Source organism: Rhopalosiphum maidis, chromosome 3, assembly GCF_003676215.2.
Source record: "Rhopalosiphum maidis isolate BTI-1 chromosome 3, ASM367621v3, whole genome shotgun sequence".
NCBI classification, from domain to species: Eukaryota; Metazoa; Arthropoda; class Insecta; order Hemiptera; family Aphididae; genus Rhopalosiphum; species Rhopalosiphum maidis.
Window position 1 is genome coordinate 50,306,813 of NC_040879.1, and position 6,494 is coordinate 50,313,306.

Consider the following 6,494-nt stretch of genomic DNA (forward strand, 5'->3'; position numbering starts at 1 on the left):
GACTACATAAGAAGCAAAAATCTAATTCTGGTGAAAATAATAAGCCATTAAATTTATGTAACCAGTACAAAACAAAATAATAATTTTGAATTTTTAAATTATATGTGTTAGTTTTAACGTTATTTCTCTTTTTGACATATGTTTATATTGTACACGTTTTTAATAAATTTACTTTTTTATATTTAATTTTTACATTTTAATAATTTACATTATATACAGATAACACTTAGGTATATTACTATATACATTAATAGTACAAATTATAAATGTACTTTATATATATATATATATATATAAAGTACATTTATATATATATATAATAGTACAAAGTGACCGCTTACCGTGACTTATACAATCTTCCTAACTGTATTTCAATGTAAATCCGAACGAAAAAAAGTGAAGGTAATTTTGGTTTCGATTAAATAAACTCATTTAAAATTGTATTAAATCAATTAATCATTTATGTCTAATTATCGGAAAATAAAAATTATATTTGTAACGCTAGAATAACAAACGTTCTACAATATTATAGGAGGTTTTTTTTTGGAGGGGAGGGTCGATTTTAGAAATTCAAATAGGAACCTACACTATATCATAAGTGTTTAATCACCTTTTTATTATATATATTTATATTTTAAAAAAAAAATTATTAGTATGTTAACAAAAATTGACAATGCTTATATTATAGAGGGTAGCGTGAGTGCGTGACTTATAATAACTAATAATAGTGTGCCGCGGTAGAAAATAGTTTTAGAATAGTTGGTACGGAGTTTAAAGAAAAAATATCGCATTCGCCGTATTTAACCTATAGGGACTTACATCTTATAGAGTGTTTTCATATCGGGTGGAGTGTGTTTACTTCGTTACGGTGAATCCGAAAATGATTTAACGGGTGATCAGAGAAGGCTATTTGTATGAAATATATATCATCTAAACCGTCTATACAGCAAAACCTTGATCTACGATATTTTTTCAATGATTAATACAATTATTACTTTTTTTTTTTTTTTTTTGTTAAGTACAAACAAATATGATATCCATATTTACCGATTAAATTGTACCTAAAACCGTATAAAGCGTAATTCAGTAATTGTATTAGTCACACAATACGTTTAGTGTTTTATTAATATTTGACTTTTATTTAAATGTATTTAAACAGTTTTGAGACATACCACATACATATTAAAACAAATCGCGATATTATACACTCAAAAATAGCATTCTCTATAACTTTTTAAACGAACGGTTTAACACAAAAAATTGATTTCATTAGATTGTGTTTTATCTATGTTGCGTATGAATCAGAGAGAGAAAACAAACACTGTTGAGCGCTGACATCTTGGAATTTTTACATTAAGTACAGTGAATAATGCGATTTTAAATGTCTTATACTAAAAAAATATAAAATGTTTATTATCTAATTATAAAAATTAATCAAGTATTAAAAAAATAGATGACTACAATAAAATAAGAGAATTAAATTTCGGTTAATTTATTATTAATAATATTACTTTAATAGTTACATATTTTATTTTGACTAATTTGTCTTCATTTTGAATACAATAAAATATGAAAAAAACTTATCGCATAATTAAAACTCATTTTTACAATAATTGTCACCGTCGCAATAGTTTTTGTTCAAAATCGTGTTACATTCGGTTAAAATAAAAAAAATCTTTTGTTAAATGAAAATTTGGTGAATCGTTTATAAAAGTACATTGGCGAAATCATGTGTTGCCCCAAAAGTTCGTAATCCCGAGCCTATATCATATGAATTTGCTATTTAGTATGATGATGTGCGTTCATTATATCAACACTAGTGCTGCGTAGTGTAATAATAATACACCGTAGTAATAAAGACGTACGCGGCGGCCGTCCCACCGTGACCAAAGGTGAAAAATACGTTTGGTATACCTATTACGACCACACCGCCGCAATAGCTAATTGTAATCATAATTAATTTTAAATATTGTCTATGATATACTATACACATAATATTAATTATAAGTCGAGCAAAATGTATTATCAATCTGCTCCAAAACGGTAAATTAAAATAATAATAATATTAATATATAAGTAATGTTATGTGCTCAAAAAACCTCAGAATAAACATTTTTAAGTCTTTCAAGAATGCTATATTGTTGAACTACAAAATATGCACTTAAGATTCAATAAAATTAAGAATTTATTTTTTTGCTATGTCTAAACACTCTAATCGCCCAAAATACAGTTATTTAGCTAAGGAACATCAGACAATTATTATGGATAATTTATAAATAATAGACTATCACCGAATAAAAATTTAAAAATTCTTTAATCAAAATACATACCGTATGCACATAACTTAAAACACTCATTATTACAAAAACTATTAAGTAACGTTTTTAAATATGAATATATTTTTGTTATATCATTTTAAGTCGTTTTTCTTTCGACAACGCTTTTTCTAAAAATAATTATTTTTTTGAGTATATTACGATATATCATAAAAATTGAATATTGGGTGAATCGTTCGTGAATTAAAACTAAAACTTGTTGATGTTATTCAAAAGAGTAAAATACTACTTTTAACCATATAAGAAATGGTAAAAAAAAAACAATTTATTTTACTAAAAACGTTGTTTTTGGAATGATTTAAAATAATTTGAATCCCTATTTTTAAAAAAGTTACAAAAATAATAGTTTCTTACGTTAAACAGATCATCTGCATGTAGATAGTGATTTTGAGAGAAGTCATTGATCACTGTGCACTTAAGTTACGTTTGAAAAATTCCCTGTTTAAATATATATATGTGTGTGTAACCGTAGACTGTCGTTAACATTTTCGGTGTAATGCCATAACATTCTTTATTCGATCAAAATATTTTCGTAAAAACCATTTCAAATCACCTATAAAAATAAATTGTAATTTTAAGTCTTCAAAGAAATACTTTGTATATTATACTTTGAAGGAAATTCCGAAGTCTGTTTTAAAATACAACCTATCGGGCCAAATGATAGTGAAAAAATATTTCTATTTATATTATTTTGAGGAAATTTAATATTGCTACAGTGTAGGTATTAGAAAATCATTGTCATGATAATAATAATTTCTATTCATAGTTATTACTTTTAAAGGTTTGTTATATAGGCACGCGGGCTCGTATGTATAATTTAGTGTGAGTAGTGTATGTATAGGCGAGTGAGTGTGTGTATGTGTGAGTGTGTGAGTGTGTGTGTGTGTGTGTGTGCGCGCGCGCGCGTGTGTGTGTATATGCGCGTGTGTGTATGTATTTGCAAGTGAGTGTGTGTGTGTGTGAGTATGTATTACGATCCATCTCTTTTTTTTTAATTTGATACTTAAAAAACAAATAAATAATTTTAATTGTAAAATTAAAAAGGATTTATTTTATAAGAACATTTTTAAAGCTATTTATTTATTATTGAAATTATTTTAGAAATATTATATTTTGAAGATTTATAAATATTTAATATATTATAATATATATGCGAGTGAGTGTGTAAGGGCGCGTACGCGCTCACGTGTTAGTTGTGTAAAGTAACAAAATATAATTAATTAATTATACTTATACATTTATACTCGAAACATTACTATATTTTATATTAATGAATACGATTCATATATTAGTGTATCTTTCTATCAATATGAATATTGAACGACAATCGATTTTTTTATTTTTACGTTTTAATATCAGCATTCGTGTCGATAATATTAATCCCAATGTTTATCATTAAAAATATATATATATATTAATATCTGATCGACTACCGCCGACGATCTTCATCAGTGTATTACATACATTAGTGTATGTATAGGCGAGTGTGTGAGTGTGTGTGTGTGTGTATGCGCGCGCGTGTGTGTGTGAGTGAGTGTGTAAGCGCGCGTAATCGCTGGCGTGTTTGTTGTGTAAAGTAACATTTTTTAATTATTATGTAGTATTTAAAGTGCAGAGTGTCCGGCGAGGATTTACCCATTGCAATATCTCCTGAAATAATGGAGATATCATAATTCTGGTTTTTTAATAAGATTCACAGGGACAAGAACTACAAATATTTCATGTTTTCAATTTATTTTTATGTTTTGGTAAAAAAGTTAAAAAATGTATTTTTTTATTTAATTATTTAAAAAAATATTGAAGATAGATTTTTTGTAGTTTCGAAAATTTTAATATATATATACGTCATAACTTCAATAATGTGTGTGAATTTATGCGTGTATATGTGTGTGTGCGTGCGCGCGCGCGCTGTGTTAGTTGTGTAAACGAACAAAATATAATAAATTGATAATATTATACTTAAACATTTATACTCGAAACGTGCTGTATTGCTGTATTATATATTTTTAAATACGAGCTATTATACTTGTATATTGTGTATTATCTGTATACTGTTGTGTATTCTTCTATCGATATTGATCTTTATGTTATGAACTTATAATTCGGACGATTACTGATTAGTGTGATGTCATGTACGTTATTAATCTTTATCAACATTTCATTTTAGATCCAAACAAAACAAAATAGACATTTGAATTTTTTCAAATCATATGTAAAAACTGATAAAGCTTATTTGATTCATCTTACTACTTCGAAACTAGGAATAAAGAGATAAAATGAATACAAACAATATTATTTAGTTATAATAACTGAAAAAAAAAATACTGTGCGGCCTACTTGCCGTGCCGTTACCGTGTTGCCGCGACGAATATTCGGCCGACTACGTACGGTGTTGGTATCAGTGTTATCACTAGAGTACGGATTTACGGATTTGTATGCATTTGCATATTTATTCTGGTTGATCGTGTGATATGATAAGTGAGCACAACATTTGTTTCATGGTAAAACGATTTAAAAAATGAAACAATTTTGACAATTTTAATTGAATATTTCGATGTTTTTTTGTGTTTTTAGAAATTTTTAAAATATATAATCGTCTATTATAATAATATAGGAAAAAAATATTATAATTTTATCGCCTCGATTAATATCAGAATAAATGAATAAGCATACTTGTAGGTATAAACTGTTTTCCCAATCATGACCTTAGATCAATAATCGGGGAAATAAAATAAGATAATATAAGATAAATACTGAAATAAATTTTAAATAATTTAATTAATTTTTTTATGCATATTTTAACATTTTAATGCATAGGTTTAGGCATATTTAAGATTGTTTAGCGTATATTTGGTTGGTTTTTAATGCATATGAATCCGAGCTCTAGTTATCACGTTTAAACACTAATTATTCAATGAGATACAGGCGTTTGAAAATATACGTGTGACGTCACAGTGCCGGAGTTGGAACGGCGGCGTATCTTTTACGTACAAAATTGTCTAAATTAATACATAAAATTTCAATCAATAAACATAATATTTATTAAAAAAAAATTGTATACAACCATAAGCGTTTTTTGTGTTCATAACACTGGTGTAATTATAATTTTGATACACTGTCTATTTTTTTTTTTTTATAGTAGATAAAAATATTATAGTCAATATTGTTAAATTTGGTTTGCGCGGCAATACGACGCCAGTCGCGAACTCGATAATTGCACTAAATTATAATTTATAATAACATGTATACAACAACAAGATATATTCAATTTTAAATCACACCATCGTCTTCATCACATAAGGCCCTATAGTAGGTATTATCATTATGAATAATTGCATTTATTGTAATATGTAGGTGATATAGTGATATATATATAGTAATATAGAAATTAGAAACGTCTAATACGCGGAGTTGATTTTTTTTACAAAAAAATAAAACTTTAATAAATATGTAAGATAATTGTCAGTCATAATACATTATAATATACTCAAACGATAAATAAGAAAAATTATTATCGATACGCGCAATTATTATTATTTTTACATTTTAAATGTATAGATATTAAGATGAATTGAATATTACACTTCCCAAGGCGGGTGGCTATAAAGCATCGTGACGCGCCTTCCCTTGGATCCCCGTACCTGAATATTGTACATTTAGGTATTAGGTACACAGTACATCACACTATTATAGTAAATATACGTTTTATATACAAGTCGATAATCGATAATTGAACAGTAGTAATGTAATTACATCAGGTAATGTAATAAAGATCTGGAAAGTAAACACTATTCGACGAAACGAGACGGCGGTAAAGTCGCAAAGTGGGAATAAATTGACAGTGAAATGGTACCGCGTCCAATGGTTTTACCCAGTGGCGGCTCGCGGCGTAGACGACGGGACAATCGAATACCCTTACTAAAATTAATTAAAAGAAGAAAATGTGTTTATATTCTTAATTCCATTAAAAAAAATAATAATAATGATTTTGATTAAAACAGCAATTTTTAATTTTCTAGTGTATTTTGTCGTGTGCGAACATTCAATTTATTTCCCTCGGATACCAGGAGCGTATGGGTACGCCGCATGCACAAACGAGCAGTGTCTGGACGACCGGCAGCGTCGTCCAAAAGTATTTCTGAATACGTATAATGTACA